The 21,763-nt window shown below is 45.5% G+C and overlaps 1 long non-coding RNA gene and 1 other non-coding gene across 3 annotated transcripts; one reads left to right on the forward strand and one right to left on the reverse strand.

The window, feature by feature from the left end:
- The first annotated feature begins 1,804 nt into the window (after positions 1 to 1,804).
- Positions 1,805 to 1,877, forward strand: trnak-uuu (transfer RNA lysine (anticodon UUU)). The gene has a single exon. It is a non-coding gene; the product is annotated as a tRNA-Lys (tRNA).
- A 1,953-nt stretch (positions 1,878 to 3,830) lies between these two features.
- On the reverse strand, positions 3,831 to 15,315 carry LOC135533087 (uncharacterized). 2 transcript variants are annotated; one of them, XR_010454447.1, is made up of 5 exons: positions 15,258 to 15,315; positions 14,834 to 14,915; positions 14,351 to 14,643; positions 5,451 to 5,771; positions 3,831 to 5,094 (listed from the first exon to the last, which is right to left on the reverse strand). It is a non-coding gene; the product is annotated as an uncharacterized LOC135533087 (long non-coding RNA). The 2 variants fall into 2 exon arrangements; XR_010454446.1 differs by having other exon boundaries at positions 15,239 to 15,312.
- Positions 15,316 to 21,763: the final 6,448 nt, after the last annotated feature.

Raw genomic sequence — 21,763 nt, forward strand, 5'->3', positions numbered from 1 at the left:
TACAGGCTATGCCAACTGCAGGTGTATTTATTTGTGTGCCCATTCTGTGTTAGTTGCAGTGTTATTTTACTTGTATATACAGTTGAAGTCAAAAGTTTACATACACCTTAGCCAAATACATTTTCACAATTCCTGACATTTAATCCTAGTAAAAATCCACTGTTTTATGTCAGTTAGGATCACCACTTTATTTTAAGAATGTGAAAATGTCAGAATAATAGTAGAGATAATGATTTATTTCCTTCATCACATTCCCAGTGGGCCAGAAGTTTACATACACTCAATTAGTATTTGGTTGCCTTTAAATACTTTAAAACTTGGGTCAAGCGTTTAGGGTAGCCTTCTACAAGCTTCCCACAATAAGTTGGGTGAATTTTGGCCCATTCCTCCTGACAGAGCTGGTGTAACTGAGTCAGGTTTGTAGGCCTCCTTGCTCACACATGCTTTTTCAGTTCTGCCCACAAATTTGCTATAGGATTGAGGTCAGGTCTTTGTGATGGCCACTCCAATACCTTGACTTTGTTGTCCTTTAGCCATTTGCCACAACTTTGTAAGTAATGCTTGGTGTCATTGTCCATTTGGAAGACTAATTTGCAATTATGTTGGTAACCAGTTTATAATATCGCACCTCTGGGTTTGTGGTATATGGCCAATATACCACGGCTAAGGAAGCTGTATCAGGCGCTCCGCGTTGCGTTGTACAAGGACAGCGGATTTCGGTCATATACCACACCCCATCGTGGCCTTATTGCTTAATTACCCACTTGAGCGCAACAAATGACAGGCGACAAACAACTTCCTGAACGGCTTGTTGACAAATGTCGTTCTTTGACTCCATCTAGTGGTTGAAGTTAAAAACACATGTGCAAGTCAGAATGCAGGATATTGTTGTGGTCTTTATCGTGTAGATTTAAAAATTCTGATATAAGGATGTTTTAACAATAACATTAAATCGATCAATTGAGGTCTTTGCAAGCAACCATATATCCTTTCAGAATGCTTATAGAACTCCCATGAAAAACTATCCATGCCACAGTCAAAAACAGTCTGCGTTTCAGCCTCAACAGAACAGGGCTCCATTGCTCAGGGTTAGAGCACTGGTCTTGTAAACCAGGGGTCATGAGTTCAAATCTCGCTGGGGCCTGTACACTTTTATTTTTTCCTTCAATCGGATCAACACGTCGGTCTTTCACGTCCCTAAACTTGGACAGGACAAAAAAAAAAAAACTGCCCCGATGCATTAGTCTCAGTTTTTTTGTTGCTCACGTTAATGACGTTAATAAATGACGTATGTTGATCAGAGGAAAACAATGAATTACAAATAAATGAAGATTAAAGGAACAACACAGAGACTGCCATTAGCTTTTCCGTGCACATTGACACTTACAATGGCCAATTGTGTATCTTTGCATCGGTAGGGTATTATTATCAACACGTACACATTGCCAATAGTGTATCTTTGCGCCGGTACGAGGTTAGCCGACCACAGAATGAAATGGAACACTAGCGAGCTATGATGTAGCTACAGTAACTAGCTAAATTAACGTTAGTATAACCAAAGATACGATAACTGTCCCTATTCACCTGTGGGTAAAACCAAGCTCTATTAATCTGTGGTATAAACGTTACGATGCTGCCTGCAATACACTTACAGTAACGTTAGCTATGGGGTTGAAAAGTGCCCCCTAGCTCCTGAGCTGAGCAACACAGAAACAATGCGCTGTAGTAGCGAATAGTCGTTTTCCGAGCAAGATACCCCACGACTTTTTAAAATCAAAATCTTTCCCTTTCTCTGCCAGTCAGAGCCCGGATAGCTCAGTCGGTAGAGCATCAGACTTTTAATCTGAGGGTCCAGGGTTCAAGTCCCTGTTCGGGCGGATGTTTTTTTTACCAGTCTCGGCTGCTAGCGCCTTCTTCCTCATCTGCATAGACAGAACGAATGTTAACGAATATTATTATCGGCCTCGATAGCTTCTGTGACTGAGGTTAGTTGGAATCATGTTGGGAAATACATGCTATAACGTTACATCTGGTGTTAGGCTTTTAACAAACCCATCAAAACCATATTTTCAAGAAGAGAAGGACGTTTTTAATACACAATACAGGTATGTGTGATATTTAAAAAAAAATAAGTGAACTGAAATTAAGAAAGCTAGTTCGCTAACCAACCACATTTTCCAACCGAACTATCGATCGAGCTAGCGAACACGGACTGGGCTCGCCCGTGCTCTCTAGTGAGCTAACTTTATCTAGTTGTATTGGAGTATTCCTGTAAATTGATGTGGCTCTCTGCAAAATCACCGGATGTTTTGGAACTACTGAAAATAACACGGCAATGTACACTGAGATTTTTTTTTGATATAAATATGAACTTTATCAAACAAAACATACATGTATTGTGTAACATGAAGTCCTATGAGTATCATCTGATGAAGATCATCAAAGGTTAGTGATTCATTTATCTCTTTTTCTGCTTTTTGTGACTCCTCTCTTTGGCTGGAAAAATGGCTGTTTTTCTGTGACTCGGCACTCACCTAACATAATCGCCTGGTGTGCTTTCGTCATAAAGTCTTTTTGAAATCAGACACTGTGGTGAGATTAACAAGAATTGTATCTTTAAAATTGTCTAAAATACTTGTATGTTTGAGGAATTCTAATTATGAGATTTCTGTTGTTCGAATTTGGCTCCATGCACTTTCACTGGCTGTTGTTATATCGATCCCGTTTGCGGGATCTCAGCCCAAAGAGGTTTAACCAACAGTGCAGTTTAAGAAGAGTTAAGAAAATATGTACCAAATAAACAAAAGTAAAAAAATAATAAAAAGTAACACAATAAAATAATGTAAATAGTCCGGGTGGCCATTTGGTTAATTGTAGCAGTTATGGGGGCTTGGGGGTACAAGCTGTTAAGGAGCCTTTTGGTCCTAGACTTGATGCTCTGGTACCGCTTGCCATGCGGTAGCAGAGAAAACAGCCCATGACTTGGGTGACTAGAGTCTGACACTTTTTTGGGCTTGAATGGAAAGGAAGCTTGGCCCCAGTGATGTACTGGGCCGTATGCACTACCCTCTGTAGCCTTACGGTCAGATGCCGAGCAGTTGCCATACCAGGCGGTGATGCAACCGGTCAGGATGCTCTCGATGGTGCAGCTGTCAAGGAAGGGAGTTTATGTTTATACAAGACCTCCCGACCTCACCTACCTTCAACCAATCATGCCCTCTGCATTATTACAACATTTGAGAGGCCATGGCGATACGGTATGGAGCTCAAGTTGGTCTCTGCATGGCTCCGGGGGTCCGTAATTCTGTCACACCATCCATAGGGCACCTCAGACCACATTTTCGGATCAAGCACCAATTGGCTCTTAGCTTTGGGTAGTAAGCGAATTAACGGAACCGAATCACATTGGTGAAAGAGTTGTTCATTTGGCTCCCTGATTTGCATACGGCTACTACTCCCTTTTGAGCTATTTATTTTTTCTGCAGATACATTATAAACTAATTGTAAAAAGGGTGAGTCCTCACTGCAGAAACAATAAATAGTGAGGAGATCACGGCAATCTGGTGCATACAGATTGTTTTTTAAGTGCGTAAAAAAAATACTACATTGTTTTTGCAGGACATCTAATAATTTGGCCAGATCTGACATATGGACCGGCTCGGAGCCAAATGATCCGGCTCACTGAAAAGACTCACCGAAAATCAATCACTACAGAAGTAGTATCACTACAAAAGTTACAGGTGCTTGCGCCAGTTTCTCAAAACTGTTTCGACACAGGTTCACACTTTGTGAACAATAATATTTCTTACATTCGATAAAATAAACATAAATATAGCAAACATTCTTTATAATCATTTAGCAAATACATATATTTATTACGCATCATGTAATACCTTATAATAATGCATTAATCTGTTATCGAGGATCCTTGGGACGTGCCTACCCCACAGAAGTCTAAATGTAAAATAGTTAATGTAAGGATTAAAGTATCGCTTGTGGATTCAGGTTAGGATTTAGGGTAGGGACGTCCCAAGTGTATCACTGACCCAAAAAGAATCATAGTTTACTTTAAAATGATGGTGTACATCTGCCCTCTTGTGAGGATATTGTGTATTACACGTACTGTGATATCCCTTTGATATCAAGCAAGACCAGATTAAATGTGACATTGATCTTGACTAGTAAACCTTCCAGTTAGAATAACAGTAGCACCACCACCAGAGAGATGAATGATTCCTCCTTTATTCCCTACCAGCTTCCCTTTCATATCCACACACTCAAAGGATCCTCCTTTATACCTCTCACCCCCCAATAAAATGCTTATGCTGGTGTAAAATATCTAGCTTTAAACAATTTAAGCCACCAGTGAGGCTGGAAGACTAGGGGCGGCAGGGTAGCCTAGTGGTTAGAGCATTGGACTAGTAACCAAAAGGTTGTAAGTTAAAATCCCCGAGCTGACAAGGTACAAAATCTGTCGTTCTGCCCCTGAACAGGCAGTTAACCCACTGTTCCTAGGCCGTCATCGAAGATAAGAATTTGTTCTTAACTGACTTGCCTAGTAAAATAAAGGTTAGGCAGAACATAAGCAAAGACTGGGCTAGAGATAAAGTAAACCCTGTATCATTTGATTCAAGGTAATCAAGCTGCAGTCATTGGCTACTGATTCATACAGTAAACTATGATAGGAAGACATCCACTTCAGTGAACATAGGACATTTCACAAACAAAGAAGTTGGCAACCAGAACATACTATCTTCATACTCAACTCCCCTGTGCTGCTCTTCTCCTGCACTAGCAGTGTCCCACTTTCAGCTACTGGGAGATGAAGCTCCTCCTCTGTGCGTTCATACATCCCCTCAGGACACGTGGTCTCATCGAGATCATCATCACAACAACTCTGGATTCTTGGGACTTCTGGCAACGGTTGGCTGTCCTGAACTGGAACGGAGAGATGTGCTGGTGATGCTGTTGGCTGTCTCCTGTTTCTCTTGTGAATCACCAGTAACCCGAGCACACAAATGATTTGAATAATTATTACTAGCAATGGCACCCTACTCCTTTCACTATAAGTCATTGCAGGCTCCAATTGCTTTTCTAGAGAAAGACAGAAAGATAGAAAATAGTAGTGTTAGTGCAGCAAAGATAAGGGATATGACAACAATATTATACTGAAGCAATAAGGCCTGAGGGGTGTGGTCTTAGGCTGATATACCACGGCTGTCAGCCAATCAGCATTCAGGGCTCGAACCACCCAGTTTATAATCTCAACTAGCGCAGACAACAATACAAAACAGCAAGACTGCCATGATTAAATACTATTCTCTTGAAATATTACACTAACACTACATCTACTACTATGATAATAATAAGACAAAGAACAATGTCTATACGTTAAAAGTGCATTTTAAATAGAATACTTAAGTGAGAAAAGCATTCAATAGACATCCCACCTTTAACAGTGAGAGTGACTCCATGTGGATATCCTGGGTCACTATCACTGTTGAAGAAGCACAGGTAGGTCCCCTGGTCAGACGAGCGTACACCGGTGATGGTGAGGGACAGGTCACCCTCTCCGTAACCATCCCAGGTCACTGATGTCCTGTCAATGAATCCAGGGCCAAAGGTAGTATTGGTTGGGTCAATCTTCAGCACAGTCTGTCCATCTTTCTCCCACTGGACATACATCTCACCATCGGTTGCCTGCTTTTTGGTTGAGCCATAGCAGTGAAGTGTGACATTATCTCCGACGTGAGCTGATATTTCTGTCGGGACTGTTAGATGAGGAGGGAGAAGAGGGGTGGGCCTTGAATGGTGTGCAATTATGAAAGTAATTGAATTAGATTTAGGTCTACATGCAATGTATGACAATTAAAGTGAATGGGGAAGGTGCTGGGGGGTTAAGGTTAGAGAGAAGGTGCTGGGGGGTTAAGGTTAGAGTGAAGGTGCTGGGGGGTTAAGGTCAGAAAGAAGGTGCTGGGGGGTTTAGGTTAGAGAGAAGGTGCTGGGGGTTAAGGTTAGAGAGAAGGTGCTGGGGGTTAAGGTCAGAGAGAAGGTGCTGGGGAGTTAAGGTCAGAGAGAAGGTGCTGGGGAGTTAAGGTTAGAGAGAAGGTGCTCGAGAGTTAGGTTAGAGAGAAGGTGCTGGGGAGTTAAGGTCAGAGAGAAGGTGCTGGGGGGTTAAGGTTAGAGAGAAGGTGCTGGGGGGTTAAGGTTAGAGAGACGATGCTGGGGGTTAAGGTCAGAGAGAAGGTGCTGGGGGTTAAGGTTAGAGAGAAGGTGCTTGGGGGTTAAGGTTAGAGAGAAGGTGCTGGGGGGTTAAGGTTAGAGAGAGGGTGCTGGGGGTTAAGGTCAGAGAGAAGGTGCTGGGGGTTAAGGTTAGAGAGAAGGTGCTTGGGGGTTAAAGTGAAGGGGGAAGGTGCTGGGGGTTTAAGGTTAGAGAGAATGTGCTGGTGGGTTAACATTAGAGAGAAAGTGCTGGGGGTTAAGGTCAGAGAGAAGGTTCTGGGGGTTAAAGTGAAGGGGGAAGGTGCTGGGGGTTAAGGTTATAGAGAAGCTGCTGAGGGTTAAGGTTAGAGAGAAGGTGCTGTGTGGTTAAGGTCAGAGAGAAGGTGCTGGGTGGTTAAAGTTAGAGAGAAAGTGCTGGGGGGTCAAAGTGAAGGGGGAAGGAGCTGGGGGTTAAGGTTATAGAGAAAGTGCTGGGGGTTAAGGTTAGAGAGAAGATGCTGGGGGTTAAGGTTAGAGAGAAGGTGCTGGGGGTTAAGGTTAGAGAGAAGGTGCTGGGGTTAAGGTCAGAGAGAAGGTGCTGGGGGTTAAGGTTAGAGAGAAGGTGCTGGGTGGTTAAGGTCAGAGAGAAAGTGCTGGGTGGTTAAGGTCAGAGAGAAGGTGCTGGGTGGTTAAGGTCAGAGAGAAGGTGCTGTGGGGTTAAGGTCAGAGAGAAGTGGCTGGGTGGTTAAAGTTAGAGAGAAGGTGCTTGGGGGTTAAAGTAAAGGGGGAAGGTGCTGGGGGTTAAGGTTAGAGAGAAGGTGCTGGGGGGTTAAAGTGAAGGGGGAAGGTGCTGGGGGTTAAGGTTATAGATAAAGTGCTGGGGGTTAAAGTGAAGGGGGAAGGTGCTGGGTGGTTTAGGTCAGAGAGAAGGTGCTGGGTGGTTAAGGTCAGAGAGAAGGTGCTGGGGGTTAAGGTTAGAGAGAAGGTGCTGGGGGTTAAGGTTAAAGAGAAGTTGCTTGGGGTTAAAGTGAAGGTGGAAGGTGCTGGGGGTTAAGGTTAGAGAGAAAGTGCTGGGGGTTAAGGTTAGAGAGAAGGTGCTGGGGGTTAAGGTCAGAGAGAAGGTGCTGGGGGTTAAAGTGAAGGGGGAAGGTGCTGGGGGTTAAGGTTAGAGAGACGGTGCTTGGGGGGTTAAGGTTAGAGAGAAGATGCTGGGGGTTAATGTTAGAGAGAAGGTGCTGGGGGTTAATGTTAGAGAGAAGGTGCTGGGGGTTAAGGTTAGAGAGAAGGTGCTGGGGGTTAAGGTCAGAGAGAAGGTGCTGGGGGTTAAGGTTAGAGAGAAGGTGCTGGGTGGTTAAGGTCAGAGAGAAGGTGCTGGGTGGTTTAGGTCAGAGAGAAGGTGCTGGGTGGTTAAGGACAGAGAGAAGGTGCTGGGGGTTAAGGTTAGAGAGAAGGTGCTGGGGTTAAGGTCAGAGAGAAGGTGCTTGGGGGTTAAAGTGAAGGTGGAAGGTGCTGGGGGGTTAAGGTTAGAGAGAATGTGCTGGGGGTTAAAGTGAAGGGGGAAGGTGCTGGGGGGTTAAGTTTATAGATAAAGTGCTGGGGGGTTAAGGTTATAGATAAAGTGCTGGGGGTTAAGGTTAGAGAGACGGTGCTTGGGGGTTAAGGTTAGAGAGAAGATGCTGGGGGGTTAAGGTTAGAGAGAAGGTGCTGGGGGGTTAAGGTTAGAGAGACGGTGCTTGGGGGTTAAGGTTAGAGAGAAGATGCTGGGGGGTTAATGTTATAGAGAAGGTGCTGGGGGGTTAAGGTCAGAGAGAAGGTGCTGGGGGTTAAGGTTAGAGAGAAGGTGCTGGGTGGTTAAGGTCAGAGAGAAGATGCTGGGTGGTTAAGGTCAGAGAGAAGGTGCTGGGTGGTTTAGGTCAGAGAGAAGGTGCTGGGGGGTTAAGGTCAGAGAGAAGGTGCTGGGTGGTTAAGGTCAGAGAGAAGGTGCTGTGGGGTTAAGGTCAGAGAGAAGTGGCTGGGTGGTTAAAGTTAGAGAGAAGGTGCTTGGGGGTTAAAGTAAAGGGGAAGGTGCTGGGGGGTTAAGGTTAGAGAGAAGGTGCTGGGGGGTTAAAGTGAAGGGGGAAGGTGCTGGGGGGTTAAGGTTAGAGAGAAGATGCTGGGGGGGGGTTAAAGTGAAGGGGGAAGGTGCTTGGGGTTAAGGTTAGAGAGAAGATGCTTGGGGGTTAAAGTGAAGGTGGAAGGTGCTGGGGGGTTAAGGTTAGAGAGAAGGTGCTGGGGGTTACGGTTAGAGAGAAGGTGCTGGGGTTTAAGGTCAGAGAGAAGGTGCTGGGGGTTAAAGTGAAGGGGGAAGGTGCTGGGGGTTAAGGTTATAGAGAAGGTGCTGGGGGTTAAGGTTAGACAGAAGTTGCTGTGGGGTTAAGGTCAGAGAGAAGGTGCTGGGTGGTTAAAGTTAGAGAGAAGGTGCTTGGGGGTTAAAGTGAAGGGGGAAGGTGCTTGGGGGTTACGGTCAGAGAGAATGTGCTGGGGGATTAAGGTTAGAGAGAAGGTGCTGGGGGTTAAGGTTAGAGAGAAGGTGCCGGGGGGTTAAGGTTAGAGAGAAGGTGCTGGGGGATAAAGTGAAGGGGAAGGTGCTGGGGGGTTAAGGTTATAGAGAAAGTGCTGGGGGTTAAGGTTAGAGAGATGGTGCTTGGGGGTTAAGGTTAGAGAGAAGGTGCTGGGGGTTAAGGTTAGAGAGAAGGTGCTGGGGGTTAAGGTTAGAGAGAAGGTGCTGGGGGTTAAAGTGAAGGGGAAGGTGCTGGGGGGTTAAGGTTAGAGAGAAGGTGCTGGGGGATTAAGGTTAGAGAGAAGGTGCTGGGGGTTAAGGTTAGAGAGAAGGTGCTGGGGGGTTAAGGTTAGAGAGAAGGTGCTGGGGGTTAAGGTTAGAGAGAAGGTGCTGGGGGTTAAAGTGAAGGGGAAGGTGCTGGGGGTTAAGGTTATAGATAAAGTGCTGGGGGTTAAGGTTAGAGAGACGGTGCTTGGGGGTAAAGGTTAGAGAGAAGATGCTGGGGGGTTAATGTTAGAGAGAAGATGCTGGGGGTTAAGGTTAGAGAGAAGGTGCTGGGGGTTAAGGTCAGAGAGAAGGTGCTGGGGGTTAAGGTTAGAGAGAAGGTGCTGGGTGGTTAAGGTCAGAGAGAAGGTGCTGGGTGGTTAAGGTCAGAGAGAAGGTGCTGGGTGGTTAAGGTCAGAGATAAGGTGCTGGGTGGTTTAGGTCAGAGAGAAGGTGCTGGGTGGTTAAGGTCAGAGAGAAGTTGCTGGGGGTTAAGGTTAGAGAGAAGGTGCTGGGGGGTTAAGGTTAAAGAGAAGGTGCTTGGGGGTTAAAGTGAAGGTGCTTGGGGGTTAAAGTGAAGGTGGAAGGTGCTGGGGGGTTAAGGTTAGAGAGAAGGTGCTGGGGGGTTAATGTTAGAGAGAAGGTGCTGGGGGTTAAGGTTAGAGAGAAGGTGCTGGGTGGTTAAGGTCAGAGAGAAGGTGCTGGGTGGTTAAGGTCAGAGAGAAGGTGCTGGGTGGTTAAGGTCAGAGATAAGGTGCTGGGTGGTTTAGGTCAGAGAGAAGGTGCTGGGTGGTTAAGGTCAGAGAGAAGTTGCTGGGGGTTAAGGTTAGAGAGAAGGTGCTGGGGGTTAAGGTTAAGAGAAGGTGCTTGGGGGTTAAAGTGAAGGTGGAAGGTGCTGGGGGTTAAGGTTAGAGAGAAGGTGCTGGGGGGTTAATGTTAGCGAGAAGGTGCTGGGGGTTAAGGTTAGAGAGAAGGTGCTGGGGGTTAAGGTCAGAGAGAAGGTGCTGGGGGTTAAAGTGAAGGGGGAAGGTGCTGGGGGTTTAAGGTTATAGAGAAGGTGCCGGGGGGTTAAGGTTAGAGAGAAGGTGCTGGGGGTTAAAGTGAAGGGGGAAGGTGCTGGGGGTTAAGGTTATAGAGAAAGTGCTGGGGGTTAAGGTTAGAGAGATGGTGCTTGGGGGTTAAGGTTAGAGAGAAGGTGCTGGGGGGTTAAGGTAAGAGAGAAGGTGCTGGGGGTTAAGGTTAGAGAGAAGGTGCTGGGTGGTTAATGTCAGAGGAAGGTGCTGGGTGGTTAAGGTCAGAGAGAAGGTGCTGGGTGGTTTAGGTCAGAGAGAAGGTGCTGGGTGGTTTAGGTCAGAGAGAAGGTGCTGGGGGTTAAGGTTAGAGAGAAGGTGCTGGGGGTTAAGGTTAAAGAGAAGGTGCTTGGGGGTTAAAGTGAAAGTGGAAGGTGCTGGGGGTTAAGGTTAGAGAGAAGGTGCTGGGGGTTAAGGTTAGAGAGAAGGTGCTGGGGGTTAAGGTTAGAGAGAAGGTGCTGGGGGTTAAGGTTAGAGAGAAGGTGCTGGGGGTTAAAGTGAAGGGGGAAGGTGCTGGGGGTTAAGGTTATAGAGAAAGTGCTGGGGGTTAAGGTTAGAGAGATGGTGCTTGGGGGTTAAGGTCAGAGAGAATGTGCTGGGGGATTAAGGTTAGAGAGAAGGTGCTGGGGGGTTAAGGTTAAAGAGAAGGTGCTGGGGGTTAAGGTTAGAGAGAAGGTGCTGGGGGTTAAGGTTAGAGAGAAGGTGCTGAGGGGTTAAAGTGAAGGGGGAAGGTGCTGGGGGTTAAGGTTAGAGAGAAGGTTCTGGGGGATTAAGGTTAGAGAGAAGGTGCTGGGGGTTAAGGTTAGAGAGAAGGTGCTGGGGGGTTAAAGGTGCTGGGGGTTAAAGTGAAGGGGAAGGTGCTGGGGGGTTAAGGTTATAGATAAAGTGCTGGGGTTAAGGTTAGAGAGACGGTGCTTGGGGGTAAAGGTTAGAGAGAAGATGCTGGGGGGTTAATGTTAGAGAGAAGATGCTGGGGGTTAAGGTTAGAGAGAAGGTGCTGGGGGTTAAGGTCAGAGAGAAGGTGCTGGGGGGTTAAGGTTAGAGAGAAGGTGCTGGGTGGTTAAGGTCAGAGAGAAGGTGCTGGGTGGTTAAGGTCAGAGATAAGGTGCTGGGTGGTTTAGGTCAGAGAGAAGGTGCTGGGTGGTTAAGGTCAGAGAGAAGGTGCTGGGGGTTAAGGTCAGAGAGAAGGTGCTGGGGGTTAAGGTTAAAGAGAAGGTGCTTGGGGGTTAAAGTGAAGGTGGAAGGTGCTGGGGGGTTAAGGTTAGAGAGAAGGTGCTGGGGGGTTAATGTTAGAGAGAAGGTGATGGGGGTTAAGGTTAGAGAGAAGGTGCTGGGGGTTAAGGTTATAGAGAAGGTGCTGGGGGTTAAGGTTAGACAGAAGGTGCTGTGGGGTTAAGGTCAGAGAGAAGGTGCTGGGTGGTTAAAGTTAGAGAGAAGGTGCTTGGGGGTTAAAGTCAGAGAGAATGTGCTGGGGGGTTAAGGTCAGAGAGAAGGTGCTGGGGGTTAAGGTTAGAGAGAAGGTGCTTGGGGGTTAAAGTCAGAGAGAATGTGCTGGGGGTTAAGGTCAGAGAGAAGGTGCTGGGGGTTAAGGTCAGAGAGAAGGTGCTGTGTGGTTAAGGTCAGAGAGAAGGTGCTGGGTGGTTTAGGTCAGAGAGAAGGTGCTGGGGGTTAAAGTGAAGGGGGAAGGTGCTGGGGGGTTAAGGTTAGAGAGAATGTGCTGGGGGTTAAAGTGAAGGGGGAAGATGCTGGGGGTTAAGGTTATAGATAAAGTGCTGGGGTTAAGGTTAGAGAGACGGTGCTTGGGGGTTAAGGTTAGAGAGAAGATGCTGGGGGTTAATGTTAGAGAGAAGGTGCTGGGGGTTAAGGTTAGAGAGAAGGTGCTGGGGGTTAAGGTCAGAGAGAAGGTGCTGGGGGGTTAAGGTCAGAGAGAAGGTGCTGGGTGGTTTAGGTCAGAGAGAAGGTGCTGGGTGGTTAAGGTCAGAGAGAAGGTGCTGGGTGGTTTAGGTCAGAGAGAAGGTGCTGGGTGGTTAAGGTCAGAGAGAAGGTGCTGGGGGTTAAGGTTAGAGAGAAGGTGCTGGGGGGTTAAGGTTAAAGAGAAGGTGCTTGGGGGTTAAAGTGAAGGGGGAGGTGCTGGGGGGTTAAGGTTAGAGAGAAGGTGCTGGGGGTTAATGTTAGAGAGAAGGTGCTGGGGGTTAAGGTCAGAGAGAAAGTGCTGGGGGTTAAAGTGAAGGGGGAGGTGCTGGGGGTTAAGGTTATAGAGAAGGTGCTGGGGGTTAAGGTTAGACAGAAGGTGCTGTGGGGTTAAGGTCAGAGAGAAGGTGCTGGGTGGTTAAAGTTAGAGAGAAGGTGCTTGGGGGTTAAAGTCAGAGAGAATGTGCTGGGGGATTAAGGTTAGAGAGAAGGTGCTGGGGGGTTAAGGTTAGAGAGAAGGTGCTGGGGGGTTAAGGTTAGAGAGAAGGTGCTGGGTGGTTAAAGTTAGAGAGAAGGTGCTTGGGGGTTAAAGTCAGAGAGAATGTGCTGGGGGATTAAGGTTAGAGAGAAGGTGCTGGGGGTTAAGGTTAGAGAGAAGGTGCTGGGGGGTTAAGGTTAGAGAGAAGGTGCTGGGGGGTTAAAGTGAAGGGGGAAGGTGCTGGGGGGTTAAGGTTATAGAGAAAGTGCTGGGGGTTAAGGTTAGAGAGACGGTGCTTGGTGGTTAAGGTCAGAGAGAATGTGCTGGGGGTTAAGGTTAGAGAGAAGGTGCTGGGGGATTAAGGTTAGAGAGAAGGTGCTGGGGGGTTAAGGTTAGAGAGAAGGTGCTGGGGGGTAAGGTCAGAGAGAAGGTGCTGTGGGTTAAGGTCAGAGAGAAGGTGCTGGGAGTTTAAGGTCAGATAGAAGGTGCTGGAGGGTTAAGGTCAGAGAGAAAGTGCTGGGGGTTAAGGTCAGAGAGAAGGTGCTGGGGGTTAAGGTCAGAGAGAAGGTGCTGGGGTTAAGGTTAGAGAGTAGGTGCTGGGTGGTTAAGGTTAGAGAGAAGGTGCTGGGTGGTTAAGGTTAGAGAGAAGGTGCTGGGGGGTTAAGGTGAGAGAGAAGGTGCTTGGGGGTTAGGTGTTGGGGGTTAAGGGGGGAAGGTGTTGGGGGTTAAGGTCAGAGAGAAGGTGCTGGGGGTTAAGGTCAGAGAGAAGGTGCTGTGGGTTAAGGTCAGAGAGAAGGTGCTGGGGATTAAGGTCAGAGAGAAGGTGCTGTGGGTTAAGGTCAGGGAGAAGGTGCTGGGGGGTTAAGGTCAGGGAGAAGGTGCTGGGGGGTTAAGGTTTAGAGAAGGTGCTGGGGCGTTAAAGTTAGCATAGTGTGAAAGCCAAAAGGAGAGGAGTGGAGGATGAGGGAATGAAGGATAAATGGACATGAGTTGAATAGACACAAATAAAGAATGATATTATACTATTATCATTGATCACAACTCTAAAACACAAATCAACAGTATGTAGACTTTGAATTACACACTGACTTCAGAAAAACAGTGGTCTGGCCAATATTACAATATTGCAACAATTGCAAATGCATAAATGAAGATGTGAAAATGTTTAATTCCAAAACGCTGTATATCCATTTTCAGAAATGTTGGTCTTTTAATGTAATTAGAAATGATGAAAGAGATTGGTATGTTTTTTCACTCTCTAATCATGGTATGGGGTTGTTCAATGTATTTGTTTAAAATCTATCACTGGATGGTTTCATTTCAGAGACAAAACGCTATATAGCCGCCTCTTAGAGAAATAAGTAGTACTACTATGTTTTACAGTCAAATGTAACAAAAAACTGCTAGCAGATACCCATAGACTTCCAGTCATTGTGCTAACGCTAGTTAGCATTGGCTCACGAGACTAACTCTAACTTCCTTCACACTGGATACAGAGACATACAAATGGAATCCACAAGTTCACCTGACTCCGTGGGGATAGATAAAGGGCCTCATTGCCCAAATCCTGAAGTATCCCTTTAAGATACCTAGGTGTAGGTGAGACGATCACATATCACTGTCAAATATACAGGATACGAACATTCCATTCCAGCTAAAAAAATATATATAATATTTTGCAAATAAAAACATGAAAAAATAAATAAATCTGAGAACAGTAATATTTTACACACACATGAAGAATAATAATAACACACATAACCAATAATGGTGGATAAAGCATTTTGGAAGTAAACTCTTCAAATCTATCCCTGAGTAAAGTAGTCATAGTTCTTGTTCCCAGTCAACATTCAATATGTCAAGTTTTGTCATGTCTGTTCAGCTTACCCAGAACATCTAGCTTCACATCTGCAACATTCTGCTTATCACAGACACACTCATATGAGCCCTTGTCATTGTACACCGCAGAGCTGATTGTGAGAGAGAGGTCTTTGTTGATTTCCACCCTCTTCTCAAAGCGTTTCCTTCAATTAATTTTCCTTGATCAATCTTGGCAACGACCTGGCCATCTACAATCTTCCAAACGATGCCAATGTCACAGGTTGCATTGCAAGGGAGAGTGACAGAGTGCTTCAAATTCACAGTTTTAATAATGATACCATTACCAATCGAGGGGCATTCTGTGGAAACGGTCGGGAAGTAAAAGAAATACAAGGATTATAATGTTTACATATTTGTAGCCAAACTAAATCCTCAACATATTTAACATTAGGCTAATACAGTGAACACACTCAATGATGTTGATCAAGAGGCCAGTTCACACAAAAAGAACATAGTGTATCTAAAATGATTCATTTAGGAAAAGCGTACCAAGAAGGCCAACCATCAATGTAAAAACACAGCAGAATAGTTTCCACCCCATGCTGTGCTTTACTGCCCCAGGATTCAACATCTGTGAAATTGAAAAAGCATTTTAAGATGTGGATGATTGTAATTATGTCTAAACTATTTAGCCTACACTAAAATAGTAGCCTACTAAGAAACTATCGTCTTTGTTGCATAACGTTTTGCTGTGGTTTGCTATGGTGTGCACTACTGCTTGGGTGTGCACTATACACTATACACTATACAAAAACACTTTCTCTTCACAGACCATTGCCGTCCATTAAAACAACATTCATTCATCACATACACCTTACAAACTAAGAAACAAGTATCATATTCCACCCCCGACCCTCAAACAAACAGATTTTCAATAGAATATACTTCATTTACCAAACTATAGATGTTTTACCTCCGGCCTTGGTTGTCCTGAGAAATAACTACTTTCGTTTTCGCTCTTCTTCATTGGACTATTTAAGGTGCATTACCGCCACCAACTGGACTGGAGTGTTAACCAGAGACAGGAAGGTCTAAATCCTACCCATTATTCTCATCTCCCTAAGGAAGCGAAATACATCATTAAATATTACAGCCCCTGAAGATTTCCCCAGCAGTTGACTTAATATCGTCTCTTCAACCCCATTACTCCTTAAATGTACCAATAATCTCCCCCTTTCCCTCCCATATTGATGGCACTGAAATGGAACGTGTTCCACTGTCTCCATCTCCTCCTGACAGTGATCCCACCACCCAGTTGGATGTTTCCCCACCTATGTCCTGTTGAGCCTTGTGTTTCCCAGGCTCAGCCTTGTGACGACACTTTCCTCCCTTCTCTCTCTGCCTGAGGACCTCCCTGCCCCCCACATTTTCATAGATATTATACAGGTGTCATCCCTTTCCCTTCCTGTTCCACAACTCTTGCCATTTGTTTTTAACCACTGTTCTCATAAACCCTTGGCTTCTGCTTTACTGATGGACAAATCCATGTCAACATTAGGATGTTTGAGAGGCTGCTTGGCGATAGCATCCACACCCCCCATTCCCCTCTACTCCCACACGAGCTGGTACCCAGAAACATCACCCCGTCTGTTTCGCCCTGAACAAGCACTGCAGAACCTCATACAATACACCCTGTCTGCTCTGAGACACACATGAATTTGAGCTCATCAGTGCTGCAACAGGAGTCAGACTAGATGACTACCGTCATCCTCACCTCCTCCGCCCACTCTGCAGCCAAGAGTATGGACATCTCCATTGTGTAAACAGATAAATGACCTGTTGCTCTTTTCGTCACTGCCACCTTAAACTCTAAAAGCTGTTCCTGTCCTGACTTTTTTAGGGTCATTAGATCCATCTGTGAATATATTAAAGAAAGCATAGTACTGTGTTATTAAATGTTAACTTTCACAACTGAATATTCTCCTTCCTCGACATCTATTAGCCTCTCAAGCAACCCTAGATATATCACTAGCTGAGGGAACAACCAAGGTGGGATAGCAGGAAAACCACGACGGCGACACCGGTAAACAGTGTCCTTTGCTCCCGCTTGCCCAACACCTGCCCTCACCGTTAACAGAACTGCATGAAAACATTGCTGGGGTCGAAGGACACTGTCTATCGGTGTACGGCTAGCTAGCCACCGTTGTCGCCACCGCCCATTCTTCTGTGGGGTTTTGTCGGTGATTGGCATCAAACGTTATTGTGCATCACCTACTGTACTGGAACGCCCCCCCCCCCCATGTCCTAGATTAAAAATGTACAGTACAATTATAAAGAGGTGTTCCTGCAGATGCAGGAATGCTCACATGTTATTTAACTAGGCAAGTCAGTTAAGAACAAATCCATAATTACAATGACGGCCTACCCCGGAAGCTGCAGGGTCAATTGTGCGCCGCCCTATGGGACTCCTAACCACGGTCGGATGTAATGAAGCCTGGAATCGAACCAAGGACTACAGTGACGCCTCTTGCACTGAGATCCAGTGTTTCAGACTGTTGCGCCACTCGGGAGTCCTGAGTGTAGGAACGCCCAGAAATGCGGGCCGCAATTGTACCCTTCTTGGTTGTCAGCCAAACCATTATACTCTTTGGATGCATACAAATAAACAAATACATAAAACATTTATAAAAAATGAATACATTGTTGCATTGATCCATTTGCTGCGATAATAAGGGATAGAGATGATACGATATAGGATTTTTATTTGATAATTTCCTTGAAAAATAACCATTTGTACACATGAGTCCTCCAAATCAGTTTAATCATCAATATCACCATTAATGATGATAGTGATAACGCAATTATTTATATTTTGCAAGTATGATCACCTTTTGAAACAGACGTCATGTTCTGAAATTGTTCAGCACATTTTGTTGGATCATACCGGTGTCAAGGTCTTGTAGTTGCTTTGTACTTAACGACCACTAGATGGTAGTGTAGCCTCATTCCTTAAACCCTTGCTCAGTTTGAAATCAATCTGACCCCAGTGGTGGTAACTCTTATCCGCAGAGGACCTGCTGGGGAACTTTTGTTACCGCCAGGCAATCACTCACCTCATTCAACCAATTACAGTCTTGGTGGAAGGCTATGACTACTTGTGCTGACTGTGTACCTCGACAACCGTGTTTGAGGATTGAATAACCTCTGGGCTATGTGGTTGTCTTTGAATGTGGGACGTGTCTTTCCATGTTGATGATACTGTACGTTGGTCTGACTCTATGCTTAAGGGCCTGAAATAGTCAAACGGTGGTTCAAAGAGAATGAGTCAATGTTGAACAAATGTTTTACTAAGGTTGAATTTCCGTCTCTCTATGACTCAAGTCTCTGCCCACAGAGAAGCCATTCAGATGTCATGTCCAGACAGACTGACTGTAAAACCACCAGTCTGTGTGGCCGCCGAGCAGAGCACTGGCTGGGGGAGAGGGATCAGGGCCAGATGGGCCACATTTGGGACATGAAGTCACTGGGAGGTGTGTGTGTGTGTGTGTGTGTGTATGTGTGTGTGTGTGTGTATCTGTGTATGTGCGTTAGAGCCATAGAATGTCTTATAATAATATTATGTCAACTTTAAGACAACCTTCATGCAAGCCATGTTTTCTTCATGTTGACACATACCATGTCTTCATCACTGATAATTCCTGTTGTCACAACAATAAACAACTTGTCATGCATTTGTAATCAGGCCATTTACACAGACAGAGCTACCATGGTTATGTCCCAAATGGCACCCTATTCCCTATGGGTCCTGGTCAAAAGTAGTGCACTATGTAGGGAATAGGGTTCCATTTAAGACGCAGCCCATGACTCCCAGGTCCTCTCAACCATGTGGCAGGAACATACTGAACGTGTGATCCTTAACCATCAAGGGAAACCACACGGGGGTCCAGGTTAAAGCTTCAGTGATCATGTTAAACCCTGGGTCCAGGTTAAAGCTTCAGTGATCATGTTAAACCCTGGGTCCAGGTTAAAGCTTCAGTGATCATGTTAAACCCTGGGTCCAGGTTAAAGCGTCAGTGATCATGTTAAACCCTGGGTCCAGGTTAAAGCTTCAGTGATCATGTTAAACCCTGGGTCCAGGTTAAAGCGTCAGTGATCATGTTAAACCCTGGTTCCAGGTTAAAGCTTCAGTGATCATGTTAAACCCTGGGTCCAGGTTAAAGCGTCAGTGATCATGTTAAACCCTGGGTCCAGGTTAAAGCTTCAGTGATCATGTTAAACCCTGGGTCCAGGTTAAAGCTTCAGTGATCATGTTAAACCCTGGGTCCAGGTTAAAGCTTCAGTGATCATGTTAAACCCTGGGTCCAGGTTAAAGCTTCAGTGATCATGTTAAACCCCAAGGGCTTCAGTGATCATGTTAAACCCTGGGTCCAGGTGATCAGTGATTATGTTAAACCCTGGGTCCAGGTTAAAGCTTCAGTGATCATGTTAAACCCTGGGTCCAGGTTAAAGCTTCAGTGATCATGTTAAACCCTGGGTCCAGGTTAAAGCTTCAGTGATCATGTTAAACCCTGGGTCCAGGTTAAAGCTTCAGTGATCATGTTAAACCCTGGGTCAAGGTTAAAGCTTCAGTGATCATGTTAAACCCTGGGTCCAGGTTAAAGCTTCAGTGATCATGTTAAACCCTGGGTCCAGGTTAAAGCTTCAGTGATCATGTTAAACCCTGGGTCAAGGTTAAAGCGTCAGTGATCATGTTAAACCCTGGGTCCAGGTTAAAGCTTCAGTGATCATGTTAAACCCTGGGTTCAGGTTAAAACTTCAGTGATCATGTTAAACCCTGGGTCCAGGTTAAAGTGTCAGTGATCATGTTAAACCCTGGGTCCAGGTTAAAGTGTCAGTGATCATGTTAAACCCTGGGTCCAGGTTAAAGTGTCAGTGATCATGTTAAACCCTGGGTCCAGGTTAAAGTGTCATGAACCCTGGGTCAAAGGTTAAAGCTTCAGTGATCATGTTAAACCCTGGGTCAAGGCAGTGGTGTGTAAACTCCTGGGTCAAGGTTAAAGCTTCAATCATAAATCAAGAAAATATCATAATAACCCTGGGTCCAAGAAGTGATCATTTAAACCTGGGTCCAGGTTAAACGTCAGTGATAATTTTCAAGGCAGTTTGTTTCATGGCTGCCAAGGGAAGCATCCAAAAATTGACCAAGAAAAAAACATAATATAATTTTCCTTCGTTTCGCAAGAAGCTTACTGTATCTTAAGAGAGGAACGGCAGTCTAAGGACTGCATATCAGTGCTAGACACTGGTTCGAATCCAGGCTTTTTCACAACCGGCTGAGATTGGGAGTCCCATAGGGCGACACACAATTGGCCCAGCGAAGTCTGGGTTAGGTTTTGGCCCGGGGTAGGCTGTCATTGTAAGTACGAATTTGTTCTTAGCTGACTTTCCTAGTTAAATAAAGGTTAAAAAATATCACAGGAGAATGCATCTGAGCAAGCAAAACAGAGCTTCTCTATCTGATGCTGTCTGGTCATAAAGAGTATGACATTGTTGCCTCCTGTATCCTTGAAGGCAAGGGAAGCCAGTGAGCATTTGGCCTCCCTTGATAAAAAAGTATGAGTTAATAGTGAATCAGTGTTGAGCTAAACTGAGCTCAGCTGTGAATGGTCCTGGTGCACCAAAAAAAGTGTAAAGGAAAGCCAGTTTGGATTTGGCTTCACTCCCATCATATCAATATACGTCATTGACAGAAACAATTTGAATGGTTGCTCCTCATGGGGTTGTTGTCCTCCGGTGGCTTACTAGCGAAAATGGTCCCTTTCCTAAATTAGCCATGGATGGAGATAGGGATTTTACTTAATTCTCCTTAATGGCAAATGATTATATTGGCGATTCTGATAACTAATGTACTAACTCATCAACTCTGACGATGTAGCTCGTAGTTGTTCTTTGTAGCATGGCCATCTATGGATTTGGTAGCTGTTGGCCAATCAGGAGAGACATCCGTAACTGCAATGACTGGGCCATGTTCAGTTGCCAAACGTTGTCGAACGTTGCAGATAGAAATTCCATTAATGGAGCCAAAATGTTTCCTTGGGCGACATGTCGGAGAGGCATGTTTGTTCTACATTACATGTTTCTATCTGAACCTACCAAAACGTTTTGTCTGGCTGAACGCGCCCCTGGAGAGGGGGAACCTGTTCAGGATGGTTCAACAGTACAGAACAATCAGATCCAAATTGTGTAGAAAAGATACGACTGTGTGCCATGTAGAATATGCAATCATTTATGAACATTTTATCTCACTGAACACACCTCAGCAGGGTTGGAGTCAATTCCATTTCAATTCCAGTCCATTCTAGAAATAAACCAAATTCCAACTTCACGTTTTGCTCACTGACAAGCATTAAAGAGAATTTGACTCCCAGAATTGCCTGGAATTATAATGGAAAGGACTCCAAACCTGCACCGCAACGTTTCACAACACGGCATGAGGTAACGTCACAACTAGAGGAATTACAGTGTTGCTGTATTACCATGTCTCTCCCACACACTTTTACTCTGTCATCCTCTCCTCTTTCTCCCTCTCTCCACCGGTTTATCAATTTGGGAACCCTCCTCCACACCATTCTCAAAGGATTTGTCTGGAACATGTCCCTGGTGCTGACTCTAGGTCAGCGCTTACCGGGGCGGGCTCAGAGATGTTTGGTTTCCAAGAAGAGACACACACATACTTGGACGCATAGATACACGCACATACACGTAGACGCATGCTCACCCAGATAGATGCACAAACGCACACACACACACACACACTCACATACTGTAGATACCGATGCACGCACGCACCCATGTACACACACACACACACGCACCCATGTACACACACACACGCACCCATGTACACACACACACACACACACACACGCACCCACACACACACACACACACACACACACACACACACACACACACACACACACACACACACACACACATACTGTAGATACCGATGCACGCACGCACCCATGTACACACACACGCACGCACACACACAACCAACACACACACACACACACACACACACACACACACACACACACACACACACACACACACACACACACACACACACACACACACACACACACACACACACACACACACACACACACACACACACACACACACACGTGTGTGTGAGTTGAAGCTCTATTTGATCTCTGGTTTCACAGAAACCCTTCAGAAGAGAATGTGGAAAGCTCTTGTTGTCCACGTGACTGAGGGTTGTCATTTACATTTAAGTTGCTCTTATCATTACAAAGAGAGGGAATGAATGTGCTGCCGTGTACTGTATAATATCTGCACATTATCTAGATTTAGAGTACAGCGCATGTGGGTGTTCACGCAGGTTTGTGCATGTCACTTCTGTTCATGTACTGTATGTGTGGCTAATCCCTGTGAAGGCATAGTGTGTGG

Source organism: Oncorhynchus masou, unplaced genomic scaffold (genome assembly GCF_036934945.1).
Source record: "Oncorhynchus masou masou isolate Uvic2021 unplaced genomic scaffold, UVic_Omas_1.1 unplaced_scaffold_2208, whole genome shotgun sequence".
In the NCBI taxonomy this organism is placed as follows: domain Eukaryota; kingdom Metazoa; phylum Chordata; class Actinopteri; order Salmoniformes; family Salmonidae; genus Oncorhynchus; species Oncorhynchus masou.